Source organism: Macaca nemestrina, chromosome 13 (assembly GCF_043159975.1).
Source record: "Macaca nemestrina isolate mMacNem1 chromosome 13, mMacNem.hap1, whole genome shotgun sequence".
NCBI lineage: Eukaryota > Metazoa > Chordata > Mammalia > Primates > Cercopithecidae > Macaca > Macaca nemestrina.
In genome coordinates this window covers 77722722-77740931 of record NC_092137.1, presented here as the reverse complement: position 1 = coordinate 77740931, position 18210 = coordinate 77722722, and the positions used below count along the sequence as shown (strand labels likewise).

The 18210-nt window shown below is 32.9% G+C and overlaps 1 protein-coding gene and 1 long non-coding RNA gene across 6 annotated transcripts in view; one reads left to right on the top strand and one right to left on the bottom strand.

Moving 5' to 3' along the window:
- Positions 1-18210, top strand: part of LOC105465328 (leucine rich repeat transmembrane neuronal 4) — a 780577-nt gene that overhangs the window by 166251 nt on the left and 596116 nt on the right. The gene's annotated exons all lie outside the window — the stretch shown is intronic.
- LOC139357910 (uncharacterized) overlaps positions 9055-18210 on the bottom strand; it is a 38593-nt gene continuing 29437 nt past the window's right edge. The window contains exons 2-3 of one of the 2 annotated variants that reach the window (XR_011611942.1): positions 17302-17423; positions 9055-9193 (exon numbers count right to left, since the gene is read on the bottom strand). This is a non-coding gene — a long non-coding RNA (uncharacterized lncRNA). The remainder of the gene's footprint in view (positions 9194-17301; positions 17424-18210) is intronic. The other variant, XR_011611941.1, reaches the window with a different exon arrangement.

Here is an 18210-nt window from a genome sequence, read left to right as displayed (position 1 = left end):
GAAAGAGTTGATGGAATCTATAAAAGTGGAATCCTTCTCACTGGTAGGATTAATGTTTGTTTTGAAAGTTTTATTTAAATAAATGTTGTTTATTTATCTGATAAGAGGTAGGATTATGTGATTATTGGGGATTTGTTCTACTCTGGTGAATCTAAAAGCAGTGTTTTTCCTGCACAAAAATTACTATAACAATGATAATAACAAAAATAATAGAGAGAGTTCGGCTTATGATTGTGATTCTATGATCTCTAGACTCATTTTATATGCCCCCTTACTATTAAGACAGTATTTATTGGAATGGATTTTGTTAGACTGCTGTCTTCCTTCTGGGGGTAGAAACTGCATTAAAGACTATTGACTAGCAGAGGGTGAGGCAAACTGCCAGGGGATGGAGGATGTAGCAAAAGGAGGGAGTGAAAGGGCGCTATGGGAATTACAGAGGATGCAATAGGAATTCAGCCAGCACCATAAATTCAGGGAGAGGTGTATCCAATTTTCATTATGACTGCTAGGTTGTTAGAGAGTTGTCTCTTTAAAATATGTCCAGATAGAGGTTTTGCCTGTAAGTGAGCATTTAGTCCTCTGCTGGTAACACATCCTTTCTTGTTTGACTTGAATCCACAATTTCCTATAGTTCTCTAAGTCCTTTAAAATTGAATCAACGTTGTAGCTTTCTCCAAATACAGCCCTTATATATAGCATTTATTTTGAAGACTCAATTTTTAGAGGAATTTTAAACAAATGTGTACTGAGGAGCAGAAGGTAAACATTCATGTGCTCAGAAGCCACTTGTCCTGCTACGATGTGGCAGGTGTGCTGATGTTGAATGCAAATATTCATACAAACACAGAGGGATAAACAAGAACTTTTTTTTTGTTTGTTTGTTTGTTTGTTTGTTTGTTTGCTAGTCATCCATGGCATACTCTGCTTCTAAATATATGGTTGAGAAGAGAGCCTTTTCCAATGAAAATTTCCCTTTTGGGATTCAAATTTAGGTGTGTTGAGAGGGAACACATGCGGCTCATTTATCTTCAGTAATTTCGTAACTGTGGTAAATGTGTCGATCATATGGGGAATTATACATCACTTGTAATTGAAGCTTTCCATTATGCCAAAAAGGACTTCAGTTCAATTATTTTAAAGATTTTTCTTTTCATTTTTGAATTCAGAGAGTTATATAATATGTTTTAATAAAATTCCAAAGCACTGCTCCTAATACCTACTTGAAAAGGAGGAGATAAATATATACATAATCTGTGTTTAGTTAGAGCTGTGGTCTTCACATAGGGAATCAATTATTTAAAGTAAATTTGCCCCTTTTTATCAAGGACTTCATGCTAATGAGAAAGCATTTTGAAGAGCACATTCATTAGTCATTTACTATTTATTTCACAATTCTGAGTCAGAATAGAATTTCGGATTGGATGCAAAGCTCAGTAAACCATATCAGGATGACAGGACACAGAATACATGCAATTATGCATGGTCCTGATTCCTTAAAGGACAAGGGAAATTACCACCACTGCTTCTGTTCAGTGAGATGACAGGAATAATACTTGGCTTTGTAAGTTTCCATCTCATTGTTGTCATTAGGGACAACGCTGGAGTCTGTCAGTTCAAGACGAGATGCTATATTCTTGGGAGCATATTTTTCTTTTCCTTCTGCTTTCTTGACTACAGTTTTATTACTTTTTTCCTTACCTCCTACTCCTTTTTTTCTTTTTAATATTCAGTTCCAAGGACTGAAAATATTTATATAGTCAATGACAACTACATATTATAAAATGTGGATCCATTGTATATTTTTTTATTATAAGTCATGGTAAAATTTACTGTGAATTTTAATTATGGAGATAGTATAAATTCTAAAGGGACAGATAACACTGTAGTTAAGAATATGGATTCACGAGGTAAACTTCCTGGCTTCCAGTCTTCACCTTTGCTGCTTAACCCTTACTGATCTTAGACAAGTTATTTAACCTTTTCCTTTGTGCTTCAATGTTCTCATCAGAAAAATGGTGGACAATAATACTACTCATATGGATGCTTATAAAGAGTCATGGTTAAATACATAAAATCAAACATTAAAAATTAAATTAAACTTATGTTTTCTTTTCAAATTAAGAAATGGGCTAATATTGACTCTGGGTCAGCTTGAGTTCTTTACAGATGACAGTTTCAGCGCTCTTAATCCTACAGGCATGTTTTGTCTTGCCTAAGAAATCTGTAAATCAGACACTGAAAAAAGGACTCACTTATTTGATTGTTACAAACAAAAAGTAAAAGAAAGGAAGGAGTAGCCACAGTCTTATGGCCCTGATGGAAGGACAGAGCCAGTTAGACTATCCTCATCACTGGTCGGGTTTTACTTCCCATTAGATGGGCTTCTCTGGGACAAAAGACGAATTGAACCAGTCCCCAAATGACTGTTCGCAGGGCAGAAGGAGGAATAGGATCAGTTTTAGGGTGATATCTGAACAGATTGGGGTAACACAGACCACAGCAACAGCTTGTGATCATAGTTTAACTTTTTCTAATATTCTGTTTTTAGTTTTTGTCTTTCAAATCAACTAGTTTCTCCTTCAAAGGTGTTACATTAGAGAACTGTTGGACTAATTTCTGACTAGTTTCTCTCAGACAGAATGAAGTATATCTCGTTCTGTGTACTTAGAACTATATACTTTATCTTACTTAGGCACACCAGTCTCATATACTAGAACTTCTTCTGCCCAAGAAATGGTGGACATAAGTGAGAGGCAGAAATGTGTTGGTTAAGACTATGGACTCCAGAGCCAGTCTGCCTCGGAATTAAGTCTGGGATAAGCCTCTTTCACCTCTTTCAGGACATTAAGGACTCTTTCTTGTTTTCTTTCTTTCTTTCTTTTTTCCTTTTTTGACACTGAGTCTAGCTCTGTCACAAGGCTGGTGTGCAGTGATGCGATCTTGGCTCACTGCAACTCCCACTTCCTGTACCCAAGCGATTCTCTTGCCTCGGCATCCTGAGTGAATAGCTGGGACTACAGGCATGCACCACCACACCCAGCCAATTTTTGTAGTTTTAGTAGAGATGGGGTTTCACCATGTTGGCCAGGCTTGGTCTTGATCTCCTGGCCTCTAGTGAAAGAACTCTTCCGAATCCTAGATTTGTCACCTGTAAAATGTCAATGATTGTAGTGATAGAAACGGAATAAGAAAGATAGAGTTAAGAAGTATTAAAGAGGTAAACTATTTGATGTAAAAGTGGAATGATCATAACGGGGCATCCAGACTTCAACCTATGTCACCCATCGTACATTTTGCCATTTTTGTCTATTTGTATTTATTTTTATACCTAGTTTATATCAGGCATAGTTATTCCATGGGGAAGATAAAGGACATGTTTTCTAGACAATTCTTTCAAGTAGCTAAGCTGTGAAAAGGATATGTGGGACCACAGTTAGCAGAGAACATAGATGTGAGGAAACAGTTTTTTTAAGGATGAAGTTTGAGCATTCTAATTTGTCTAAGAGATTAAGCCAAAAAAGACAGGAAAAAAGGATCAAGACAATGAAGATGATTAAAACAGCCCAATGTCTTAGAAAGCAACAGGAAAGAAAAGTTAAAAAAAAAAAAAGGGTAGAGTTTAGCTTGGGGAGGAAGTTTCTTTAGCCTAAATGGGAAGGAAGAATGGAAGAATGCAGAGTTTGATTTCTTTTACCAGTGGCAAAAGGAGGAAATTTTAAAAAGTTATTACCCAATTGACTTTTTTTTTTTTTAATGAAGGAGGAAAGATCATGTGCTAAGAGTAGTGAGTGGGTGAAACACATGGGATTTGAGAAAAGAAATCAATATTTAGAAGGGTTACTGAAGGAGCTGATAAAGAACCAACTAGAGACATATTGAGGAGGATCTGGCATAGTTTAGAATCCAGATAAAATTGGTTATTTTATGAGGCTATAATAAGATGGTGAGATTTTTCTCATGTATTCAGTCAGCTGTCCAAGACCAGAAACAGAGAGGCACAGTGGATTGATTCATCCTAGTCTGGGACAAATGGCGGGTATGTAAACAAGAAAGTTAAGCCCAATAATAATGATAACGATGGCAGCCTATGCGATGGTTTCTGAGTTAAATATTGAGGGAAAATAATTCGTGGATTGGGGAGAAAATTACAAAGTAAAAACAGGTAATAGAACAAGGGTATCCTGGAGAGATCAATGGCGACTGACTATTAAAAATTTACCTTTCTGATTTATTTGTTGAATTTCATTCAATTCCATTCAGTTATGTCATAATGCTTTGAAATATTGGAAAGAGTCTTAATCTCAAGATCTTACTTCTGCTCTGCTACTCTCTACTAAGGAGACATTTAGGGAAGTCAAGTTGCTTTTGTGGGCTAGTTCATTTATCCGCAAATGACAAGTGCTATTTATTATTGGGTGGCATTCAACTCATATCAGCTGAATGAATGAGTGTATACAATCATTACAGTTTAAGATAAAATTGATGTGAGTTATCACACACTTATCTAAAAAACATAAGATTTCTCTTACTCAAATACATGAACAAATATTTTGTTTTTTTTTTTAAAGGATTCAGAGAAGACTTCATGTTCTATAAGAGTAACTAGGTTAGCACTTGTAAAAATTTTGGTATCTTTAATGTCTCCTTTAACTGTCTTAAATTTGTCATAATGTATCTCAAGTTAATTTATCCTGTTGAATAGAAGTGCAAAGAAATGTGTAAAACAAATACTGTGTACCAGGCACTTTGCATATCTTATCTGTGTCTCCCTTAATTCACAAAAACATTATTTGAGAGAAGTATGACTGTCCACATCTTTTAGTTGAAAAGGAAAAATTAGGCTTAGGGCAATTGGGTATAGTGGCAGATACAAGATTCAATCCTTGGCCAATGAAAAATGTGTGACTCAAAATCTCAGCTTTTTGTACTGTGCAACATTGCTTTTAGTTGACAGAAGGACTGAAAAACCTTAATGATCATGTAATTTACAACACTATATTTCATAAAACCTAAGCATATTATGTAGTAAAGAGCATCACATTTTTGACTAATTAGAAAAGAGCTTAGAATGATCAGGAGATGGAGGAGGGAAATTATCAGGGCAATATAATTTCTCTTTTAACTACAATAGTTAACATAATGTAGTATTGATGAAAAATAGAAAGACAAACTCAGAGAGAGACTGAAAATTTCTAAGAAGTTTATATATGCCTTTTTACCTGAGAGACAAAATGATTGATTATATAAAAATCTCATTTGAATAATTAGTTTGGGTTGCGGGGACATCTAGAAGACCCCTGCTTTAAAACACGCAACAAAATGAATTTCTCTTACTTAAGACTAAAAGGTTATAAAGTCATAAAGCAAGAACATAAAATAATTAGAAACAAAGATGGTTAGTTATCTGACCTTAGGTGTGAAAAGTCTGTGACTGAGTCCAAACAGAAAATGATAAAATTTTCATACATTTCATACATTATGTAAAACTTAAAAAACTTAGTTATTAAAAGCATCAAAAATAGAGAGAGTAAACTAGGAAAATATTGTAATTAGATGAAAAATAAAAGATTAATGTAATTAAAATGTAAAATCCTTTCATCATTCAATAAGAAAAAGTTGTATTAGTTGAATTACCTAGTAGGGGAAATAAACCAAGTTTCAAGAGAGGTACTTTACAAAAAAGATTATGTGTTGGCCAAGTCTTGGATCTGCCACCATACACAATTGCCCTAAGCCCTAGTATAAGGTAGATATTAAATATTTGTATGTCACTAGTAAGGAAATGCATTTTTAATTAAACTGGCAACTATTTCAAAGTTTTAAAATATCTGTTACCGAAGCCATAAGGCAATGGGGAATTTCATTCACTGTTGTTGGGATGATATATCGGAAATATCTCTCATGAATGAAATTTGTTATTGGACATTCAGAATTCGTATTTTTTGACATAGTACTTCAACATCTGATAATTATCTTATTAAAAATATTCAAAGATGTGGGAAAATTATGCATCGAAACGACTATGGTTCAAATATTTGTCCCCTCCAAATCTCATGTTGAAACTTGATTCCCAGTGTTGGAGGTGGGGTCTAATGAGATGTGTTTGGGCTGGATTCCTTATGAGTGGCTTGGTGCCAGGCTCTTGGTGGTGAGATCTCCCTCTTAAGAGACTTGGTTTGTTGGTGATGGCAGGAAGGATGGAAGGAAGGAAGGAAGGAAGGAAGGAAGGAAGGAAGGAAGGAAGGAAGGAAGGAAGGAAGGGAATGGATTAGTTCCTGCAAGAGTGGATTGTTACAAAGCCAGGATGCCTCTTGGCTTTGCTCTCCTAGGCACATAATCATTTTGCCTTTCATCTTCTCCACCATGTTTTTACTCAGCAAAGAAGCCAGGCAGATACTGGCACCATGCTTCTCATACCGTCTGCAGAACCATGAGTCAAGTAAACTTCTTTTCTTTATAGATTACCCGGGCTCAGATGTTCTTTCATATCAACAAAAAACTAAGACAGAAATTTATACTATTAAAAATATAAACAAAAGACAACAATGTTTTTCTTAAGATAAAATCATCATGCTTTAGGAGAAAGGTTAAAGAAATGATTTAAGTATATATGAAATGAAGGAAACCCTGTGTGTGTGTGTGTGTGTATATATATGTGTGTGTATATATATATCATGTATACCCTGATTCTAAATGAGTATACATGGTTTATATTCTAATTTTTTCCAAAGTATAGATATTTAAACACATTATTCATGAACATAGAAAAATGCAGGGAGAAAATAAAATAATAAGGATCCCTCTGAGTGGAAAGTTTTTTTTCTATTATTTTTTAACCATCTCTGTTTATTAAGATTTTATAGTGAGCGTTCATTACTTTAAACATTGTGTGTGCATATATGTGTATGTGCACACTAATGCTATACTCATTAAAAAGTACAAGATTTTTCTTAAAAAAGATATAAAGTCATTTAGTAAAGTAAGTCATATATCATTTTTATCTTAAATTTATAAAATTTTTCATTAGGTTTCCAAGTTTGCCGTGATGACACCATGTCTTTTAAATGCCTTTGTCTTAACACCTTATACAGCTCCCGGCATAGAGTGAACAATCAAATTTGGTTTGGCAAATGAAGAAGTTCATATTTATATGCATAACCCATGGGAAGATTTGAAGCAGACATTTAGCCTAACTAGATGCTTTTCATTTAATTAGTATTCAGGAGGACCAGGAATATCGGGAAAGGATTTTTCTAAGCAATGATTAAAATACCAAAGTAAAATTGAATATGTGGCCATGATTCTGTATTTTCTATAGAATGTTCCAGCTGTGCTAATTTATAATGTATTGTGGGAAACAGAAAAAGGTCAGGATCGTCGTAACTGATTTTGCAGCGGTATAATGACATTTTTTCGTGTGATGTTATTCTTATTTTAGGTTTCATTTTGTTTGTTTTTCTTCTTCAAAGACTTTTGAAATTATCATTCACTTCAATTATCTAAACAAAAATGAAGTCAATTTAAATTTTTTGAAATTAGAAAACAGGAATACGAGTGTCATGACTACTCATAATAAAATATCTCAGGCATGACATAATTTAATCTGGTTTGAGTTCATAACCATGAAGAGTAAATGTATAGTATCTCGATATTATTTTCAATTACTAATGACTTAGGACGCCATTGTAAACTACTTCAAATTGAGAAGAGGAAAGTATAGTGAATTCCTAGGTATCAGTGTTTCATAATTATGACCTTTAAAAGACACATTATACTCTTTCAAAAAATCAAATATGTTAATTAATTAGACCTTCACAACAATTTTAGTAACTAGAACATAGCACGCGCCCTTGTGTGCAGATAGGAAAACTGACACTCTGAAAGACTGAGTGATACCTATAAAATCTCAATACCAATTGGCCCTGGTGTTTGGACTGGATTTCAGGTTTTTGGTTTTATCACAATTTCAAGTGGAAATTTAGACTTAGTATTAACTATTGACCCTTGTAGTCATTATACACATTTGTGTGAATCTTTATGCTGAAATGATAGCATAGGCACTACAGATACATGGACAAATTGTCTTAATGATTCATTTTAACAGCATTCCTCTAAACAAAATGAATCCTGTACTCTATTTCAACCAACTAAATTGAAGATACCTTCTACCTTTTATGTGATTTTTGATACTTCTGTTCCGTTTGATACTTCTGCATTTTTTCTAACTCTGAGGTCAATTTCAGAGTGAGTTTTGAAGTTCCCTTCTCTTAGTTTCTTCCATTTTTATATGTTTTCAGTTATTATTTCTCATGGAGTTATGTATGCCTTTCATTGAAATCTCACCATCACACTAGTAGAGACTTACAACCTCAAGCCTGGGATACTTCTGGAATCTCCAAATGGTCTAATTTTCTTTGAAATGTTCTTCAGATTATCATAAAGGATAGTATCTAATAAGTATTCCTAAATTATTATTATGATCATGTTACTGTTATGAATAAGATCTTGAATGTTTCAATTAATCTATTATCTCATTAAAAAAAAAAAACAACACTTTATCCTGGCATTCAAGGCCCACTTATAATTTTTTGTCATTGTTTTAAGACAGGGTCTCGCTTTGTTGCCTAACCTGGAGTGTAGTGGCACATTAATGGCTCACTGCAGCCTCTACCTTCCTGGGCTCCAGTGATCCTCCTATCTCAGTCTCCCAAGTAGCTGGGACTACAGGCACATGCCATCATGCCCAGCTAATTTCTTTTTGTATTTTGTAAAATTGGGCTTTTGTCATGTTGCTCAGGCTGGTCTCAAACTCCTGGGTTCAAGCAATCTGTCCACTTTGGTCTCCCAAAGTGCTGGGACTACAGGAATGAGCCACTGTGCCTGGCCCCATCTATAATTTATTTCCAAAATAAACTCCAAAGAGAGTTGACACATGTTTCATTGCACTACACTGGAGCCAATTAGAGGAACTGGATTCTCTCAGCAGGTGTCACTTGATGGACTCTTTATCTTTGCTCCTTCAGAGTATCTTTCCCGATCACAAGGGTGTGATTTTTCTCTTTTTAGGTTTATTCTCCTTGGTTGAACATTTTGATACGGAGAAAAACAAATGGAATCCATGTTTTCATTGTCCTTTTCCTGAGTGTTGTATTGTTCTCCAATGATAGCATTATTGTAGCAATTGGTTGCCCTGAAAGTAATTAGAGCAACTGGTGATTAGTAAGAATGAATCATTTTGGCATAGGAAATAACTTTTTCAATATGGATACTTTACTCTGAGTGGTAAGAAGTCCTCAAAGCAACCCTATGAGGTCTTCTGGATACAGAAAGCAAACTACTGGAAATTTACTCTCTACTGTCCAATATAAGTTATTAAGGAGGGAATAGTTGATGTTATATTATTTATACTTAATTTCAAAAACACAGTGTCAATTGTTCTTTTGATATGAACTGGCATTAGGGGTAGCATCCAAAAGATGCTATCCTACATTACTTACCTACATCTACATATGGTATAATAAATAACACTTTCATTTTATTCATTAGACCATGACATGGTAAACATCAGTGGCCAGTTATTAGAAATTGGAGTGTTTGTAATATAGAATCCATGCATGAGAGGATCATGTTCTTTCTCATATTCGATAGTACATTTCTGTCAAATAGAGGATTTTACAGAGTGATGAGAGATTACGCAGTTGTATAAGTTGTTTTCATTCCCTTCTATTTTTATGTCTATATATATGTAAAACCACTGTAAGCCAATTGAGGAAACAGGGGCCCTTAACTAATGAGGGACCAAGAGAAGTGGGCTTTGTGTACCACCCAGCGTGCTGTGGATTTGTAACTCTGTTCTGAGCACTGCCATTTGCCTGTAGATTGAGAGGTAGAAGACCTGGGAGTATACATATTCTGCCCTGCCCTTAGTCAGTGGCTGATGAGTGTGGAAGTGTGAAAGGCCAGCTTCCTTGTCTAGAGCTGAAAATACCTCTGAGGTATAATTTATATCCTGGAAACCCCCATCATACCTGCGTAAAGCTGAGATTGCCTGAAATCATGAGTGCTGTCTTTTTTTTTTTTTGCTTTCCTGGTCCTGCTTCTGTGACTCCCTTACAGTCTCCTGGGAGTACTCTAATAAAATACTTGCCCATGATGGCTGGTTTCAAGGTTTGCTTCTGGGAAACTTACTGAGTCACATAGTTGTTTAGTCATAGTCAAGTTTGAAATATGCTACTCAAACCAACTGCATCAGCATTACCTGAGAGTTCATTACAAATGCAAATTCTATGGTCCCATCCCCCACCCAATAAATACAATTTCTAGGAAGTATGTCCAAGATATCTGCATTTTAAGAAGATCTCCAGATGATTTTTATACGTGCTAAAATTTAAGAACCTCTTGTCTGGACATGCATCCTTTAACTCCTAGCCTGGAGCTCTTTTATAGCTTTATTTCTCTCCTCTACTCATGGCTTCTCTACTGAAGTAGGAGATGGGACTTTGGACCAGATTAAACACCAGCTGAAACAGGAAAGAGGCAAAAGCACCTCTCGATAAGACATGACCACCGGTGAGATATCAGTTTACCATTGCCATGGCAACACCTGAAAGTTACTGCCCCTTTCCATAGCAGTGACCCAGAAGTTAACACTCCTTTTCCAGAGATTGTAGAAAAACCCACCCCTTAATTTGCATGCAATGAAAAGTAGGTATAAATATGACTGCAGAACTGTCTCTGAGTTGCTACTCTCAGCACACTGCCTGTGGAGTAGCCCTGCTCTACAGATGCAGTCATGGAACTGTAACACTGATGCCTCGATAAAGCTGTTTTCTTCCATCTTCCACCACTGGCTTGCTCTTGAATCCTTTCCAGTGAAGCCAATAACCTTCCTGGGCTAAGCCCCAGATTTAGGGCTCACCTGCCTTGCATCAGCTGCATTTCATCTCAATTGGGGGTACATTATTCAGTAAGTTATATTAGGATTTAGATAATAATTTAGTTTAAAAAATTAAACTGTATTCTTATACACAAAAAGCTTCAAAAGGTAAAAAAGAATTATAAAATAAGTAGATGAAAATATAGATATTTATGTAACTTCAGCAATGGTGTCATTATCCCCCTACAAAAAGTTCAGAAAAAATATATGTGCAAGGATGTTCATTACAGTTTTATATGAAATACGGAGAAAGTGGAAAGCATCTGAAAGCCTAATAGTAGGTAATAGATTTTTGTATTATGAGTTAGCCACATAATAGAAAAGTATTTCATCTTCAAGCATGGCATTGAAGAATTTACAAACAAGAGATATACAATACACAACAAAGGTATATCTTTCTAGCAGGGCTACCCCACAGGCAGTGTGCTGAGAGTAGCAACTCAGAGGCAGTTCTGTAGTCATATTTATACCTACTTTTTAATTTTATTTTATTTGTGCAAATCAAAAGGAAAAGAAAACCTTGAGAACTATACATCAGATGTTAACACCTATTAATTGAAAAAATAACATTATCTTGATTATGCTTTCATTTGTAAATTCTGTTGAGTTTTGCATTTTCTAATATTACTACATCTTACCTTTATTTCGTGATGTAAGTAATAACATTTTAAATAATAGTTTGAATTTCATTTTTTCACATGTGTTAAACTTCTCATACTTAAAAATGAGGAAATCAGCATTTTATAATGCTTAATTTAAGTGTGTAATTCATATTCATAGAATAACATTAGCCATAAATTTTATCTTTAAAAATATTCAAAAGGACAAATATGTAAATTAATTATATCTACTTGTTTTGATTTGTTTAATGTTACCAATTAGGCTTCTTGCTAAAAATCTTGCAACAGGCTTTCAGTCTTTATGTTACTTTTTGTTTCTCTATTAGTCTGCTTTCACTGAAAAGGCATTTGTAATAGCTTGTACTAAGGAAAAACAAAAATAATTGTTCTTCCTTATTCTCTTTCTCTGGAATTTGCAAACCAGTTTGCAAAATAAATTTATTTTGGTTTGGAAAATGAAATCATGCGGCTTAAGGGATTTCTATGTTGTCATATTTAGACCAATAACTCACATTAAAATATAGCTCTATCAAGCAGGGACAAACTTGGTCTCTCCTCAAATGTAAACACCCGGAGCAATGAGAACTTCTGGTTACAACTCTGTCCAAGCAATTTCCTGGGATAGTGAGTACTTTAAATAAGGTGGGCCATGCATAAAATTAATTGCAATTCCTGGAGTTGACAAAATGATCCAAGAGTAATGAGGATCACTTAATAGTTACCAGAATAATCTGTCTTCAGTGTGTTAGGTAACTGAGAGAGAGCTTGAATTTACTCTTCATTGCGGTCAAATGTAGGAAACTAACACATTTTCCTCTGACCATCTGGTGGGTTGTACATCAAATCAGTAAAATGACTTCACTCCTAAAATCTAATTATTATTCAAACATAGATAAGAATAACTGAACAAATAGCTTTAAACTCTTATTCCATAAAATGGAAGATTAGGCTCAGCATCAAAAGGCGAGAACAGCTTCTTATGAATGCTAAACAGAAGAAAAGAAAAGTTGTCCTATACTAATAGAATCTTCCCTCATTGTCAATTGATGCTCATGATTGACTATGGATTATGACATCTTTATGCACCTTGACCTTTAATTTCTCACTTTGACACTGTCACATATTTCAAACATGTGATGAAGGTGACTTCATTAATAAAGTTGTACAAAATGAAGAAAGGATACTCAGAGAATTGTAAACCAGAGTATCATCAACCATTTCTAAATACATTACACAGTAATTATTATTTGGGTTTAAAAATAATGTTCCAAACACAATTACATACACCCCCCCCCACACACACACACCACAGGAAAAATATGTTTGTGATAGTGTGATCTTCTTTTTGTTCCTCATTTTACTTGGCCCTTTCCTCCTCTTCACACACATTAACTACCAAGTAGTCTGAATTCATGACTTAATATAAATCACTCTATATCTTTCTCTATGCTCATACAATTATGTACAAGTATACTTGTGTACACACTGATTCACATCAACTGTGTATATATACAAATTTGTCATTGTTTCACAAAAGCATGTTGATTTTTGCTTTTTAAAATTGTTTTAAAATATCTCATGGAAATATTTCCAAATCATTTGGTTTATTTCTGAATATTCTTTAATATTCCAGGGATCAGATGTATCATAAGGTTTTCAACTATCCTACTGCTGATGGGAATTCAATTGGTTTCAAGTCTTTCACCATTATATTTTAACAAATACTGCAATAAACATCATTACACTTACATCTTCAAATATAGCTGTTGTTATTGCTATGAAATACAATACTTAAATTGGGAATACCTTGTCAAACTAGGCATGTCTTTCTGAATTTTATGTTTTTTTTTTTCCTACTTTATTTCATATATCAATGTGTGTTTCCTCCAGTAGAAGGAGTTGGTGGTCATTATTCGTAGCAAACAAATGCAGGAACTGAAAACCAAATACTCTATGTTTTCACTTTTAAGTGGGAGCTAAATGGTGATAACACATGAGCACATAGAGAAGAACAACAGGCACTGGGGCCTACGTGAGCGTACAGGGTAGGAGGAAGGAGAGGATCAGGGAAAGTAACTAATGGGTACTAGGCTGAATACCTGGGTGACAAAATAATCTTTAAAGAAACCCCTATGACATGCATTTACCTATAAAACAAACCTTAATGTGTACCATGTGTACCCCTGAACTTAAAATGCAATTTAAAAAGTTTTGTTTATTTGTTTAATTTTTTTTTTTCAGTAATATGCTTATAGTGGTATTTCACTACAGTGAAGTGTTTTATACATGGCATATTTCTGAGTACTGGTGAGTCAGAACAACATTTCATATGGTTTCTGAATATTTTAGATTGTTTTCTTCAGTAATTGCCAATTCATATCCTTTATTATTTTTCCTTTAGAAAATAAAGGATTGTTTTAGTCTGTTTATAAGAGTTCTTGCATTTTATAGATATTTTAAAGGATTGCTTGCTGGTAGAAATAAGTTTTCCAAGTCAATTGTTTGGCCTTTTAACTTTTCTATTGCACTTCCATAAATGGTTTTTAATTAGTTTTATATTCAAATATATCTCCATTTCCTTTCATAGATTTTTGGATTTCAAGTCTTGATTACAAAGTTATAGCTTAACACTGGACTATACATATTATTTTAGAAAAATTCTAGGAGAAATTTTAGAAAGCCATTTAAATATTTATTTCAAATATATTAAGTTTTCTCAATTTTTTTCTAAATTCATATTGTAACAACTAGGCATTTCCAATTTCTTCATGATAAAAATTTATGAGTGAAAAAGTTGAAGTTCCTGAAGTTAAATTTCCCATTTATAAAGATTCTGAACCTAGTTCCAGGGAACTAACTGGAATTTATTATTGTATATAGTGTAAGATAGGGGTATAATGTTATATTCTCCTAACTAGCTAGCTAGCTTTAAAAACAATGCTAGTTAAGTAATTTATAATCTGGTATTTATGTACTAAATTGGAATAACACTACTTTCATTTTTTCATATACACTGGAAATTTATTTGTATTTTGTATGGTATTCTTATCCTAATCCATTAATGTGTCATTATTTCTTTACAACTTCTACATGGATTTGACTACAGTAAATGTATGTATTTTCTAATGTCTGATAGAACATATGTACTCATTTTCCTTTGTTCTATAGCAAAAATGTTGTCATTTTACAAATTCATTCTTTATTATAAACTTTAAGGTTCTCTTATCTCTCCCTTCCCAATGAAAAAACAAACAACAAAACTCTCACAGTTACCTTCATAATTATATGACATTTTTAGTACGTTTTGGGGAAATAAGTTCCAGTCAGTAGTATAGTATCACTTTCCATTTGTTTAAATCTTATTTATGTTTTACAAAAAGATGTTAGAGTTTCTGTTACTATTTCTGCTAGACTTTTCTTATAAAATTCATTCATAAGCATTTTCTAGGTATTTTTTTTTGTTATTGTTGTTGTAGTTGTGAATGGAAGATGTTTTATTCCCATCTGTTTTTCTAAGTAACTGCTGCCAGAATAGAGATGAGCTAGAGTTTTATTTTTTAATGTATTTACTTTATATGCAGCCAAGGAACAAAAGTCAATAATTAATTTTAATGGCTTTTCACTAATCTCTAATTTCATCACCAAAATAGGTATTATCTCTACTTCTCTGATGTTATTTTCTTATTGCATTCACTATGTCCTCCAAAACACTGTTGATTAAAAAAAAAATGGAGCTATCCAGCATCTCTGCCCACCTCCTGATATTACTGGAAATGCTTTCAGTGGTTTGACATTTATAATCATATTTGCTGTCAGTTTTAATGGTCTTCTATTTTTGTTTTCTTCAGAGTTTTTTATTATAAGTGGCTGGTATAGTTTATCAAATGCCTTTTCATTTGATTTTCTCATTAATTTGTTGATGTAAGATTATGCTGATAGTTTTTTTATATCTAACCACCTTTGCACTCATCTGATAATGAGTTCTGCTTGAATATATATATATATAGTATTAATGTTTACTCTTTGTTATTATTTTTGTAATTTTTATAAATATATATGTAAGATGTGGTTATAATTAATTTATTTGTGTTCATTCAAAATATAGGTTCATTGAAGAAATTTAAAGATTATATATAAGCAAAATACTAATTTTTTTCAAAAATCATAATTCCAATAACAGAAATGAATGTTTTTTATATTCTTACAGATACATTCTTTAAATATATTCTTTAAAATATTATATTTAGCTTTGTATATTTGTAAGGCATATTTCACTTGACAATTATTTTGTATCTTTTCATAACATTGTATGTATATATAAAATTATATAACTTATAAAATTATATTTTATAATATTAAATGTGTGTATATATAATTTTCCCTTTTTCTTGAAAATATTATATTTCATTTTCCAGAAATATAATGCAGCACAATACAGACTATAAAATAAAATTTAAAATAAAATTTCCTTTTTAAAATTTTTTAAAATTTTTTGTATTGTATTGTATTATGAAAGCCTTTCAAACTCTACTTTGAATCCTTTTATAATTTCTCCCATTTTTTGTCTAGTGTAGTGAATAATACTGTTAAGTTTAACAGTATATTTGACTTATCTAAATGGTTAAATGAGCATACAGGTCAAAAAGTATGCTCACTTAACCACTTAGATAGGTTTTGACTATTTTCCAGCCCTGTAGAAGTATATGACAGAGTGCTACCTCTGAAACTTTAGAAATAAAAAACATATATAAGTAAATATATATATGTGTGTTTTTGTGTGTGTGTGTGTGTATGTACTTGTGTTTTGTTAGTTGATTTTTTTTTCAAGTTTGATCATTTATATGTTCAACAAATATTTATAGAGCACCCAATAGGTAACATCACCTGGTTCAAGCATCATTAATTATGTACATGTTTAGATAGATATAAGTATATATACAAAGAAATAGATGATATAGATACAGATATTTACGTGCCATATTATTTGATGATTTTTGTGTTCATATTTTAGACCACAGCGTCCAAAAATATGGGCTGCAAACTGATACAAGTTCATGAACACAATAAAAATCAAGTTTAGAAACTTTTATAGCAATTTAACAGAGTAATTTTATGTCTGTGGAATTTGAGTTTGAAAAATGAAGACTTGTATATTTTTAAAACTTTATATTTTGCAATTCATGTTTATTATATTCTACTAAACTGTATATCCATGATTTATTTTAACAACACAACTAATCTGTCACTACAGATAATTTTATAAATATTATTTTAGTAAATTATGTATTTTTTATTCTGTGATGAGTCCACTTAATAGTGTAATTTAGTGTTCTACAGTTTATTGATAATATTATACATCATGTTCCAAATAAGAGTATGGTATAAAAAAATAGTAGTCCAATAGTACTCCAAATATTCTGTTAATACATTTCTGTAAATATTTTTCAGGATCCTGGCTAGAAATAAATGTTAATTAAAATGAAGTGATTAAAGAAAGTTTTACAACGGTGCTACTTACAAAGGCAGTGAGAGACGATGACAAGGGATATTGAAAACCCCTAGGATTGAACCATTGTGAAGCTATCACAGCTCCTGGGTCTGAATAGGAGGCCATAGTGAGGGGGTATCTGTCAAAACTATTGCTTTAAAGTTTAGCCACTTGATAGGAGTTATGGTCTTTTGTCAAGGCATGTAACCGTTATCAAATCACAGACAGTAGAGAGAGAATTGAGGAATAAATACTTTCAATAACCTTCTTTGCTTCAATTCTGCCACCCTATATTGGCCAAACAAGTTGAGAGCTGGAGTGTCAGGGAGTTGTTCGATGCTGTCCCAGGGCAGGGAAGAGGGAGTGCGGAGTGCATCTGTGGGAGAGAATGGAGACTATATCGCATCATACACATAATTTTTTCATGTTTTCAGTGGTGCATATTTAAGAAATATAAATATTCATTCCCCCAATTTTCAAGCCATCCTTTTATTCTGCAACTAGTTTTTTTAAATCAATCTATTGTGATTATTTTCACTTAAGTAACTATTTTTAGCATTATTTCAAGGGCTCCTTTTATTATTATTTCTCAATGAAACCCCTATTATTGCTTAGTTATATTTTATTAGATTAAACAATGTTAAAATTAATTTTGCAATTAAAAACCTCATAGCTACATTTTTGTCTATATCCATGATTGTTTCCTTATTTTATTTCTAGAGGAAGGTTTCTACAAATTTTTGAAAAACTTTAAGGAATATTGTACCAATGTAAAATTCCTGCTGACAGTTATATGAATGTCTCTTTTTCCACATTCCAGTGTCCACATCCCCATGTAAGTACATAGACCCCAGCACACAAATGTATACACAAGTACTTGCACATGTACATTTCTGTCATTGTTTTGGCAAATATACCTTTTACATTTATATTTAATTGATAGTGAGATGAAACATTTATCATATATCAGCCATTTCTAATTCAGTTTTCTATGAATTATCTTAATGTGAATTTTCCCTTTTTTATTTGGGTATAATTGGGAGATACAGGAGTTCCATCACCTCACCAAGTACCACTTTTTGTAGTTAAACTCTGCCCCATGCCTATTATTGTATCAACTTGTCCCTAGGCTAGGCAAAGTACTAATCTGTTCCTTGTTCCTA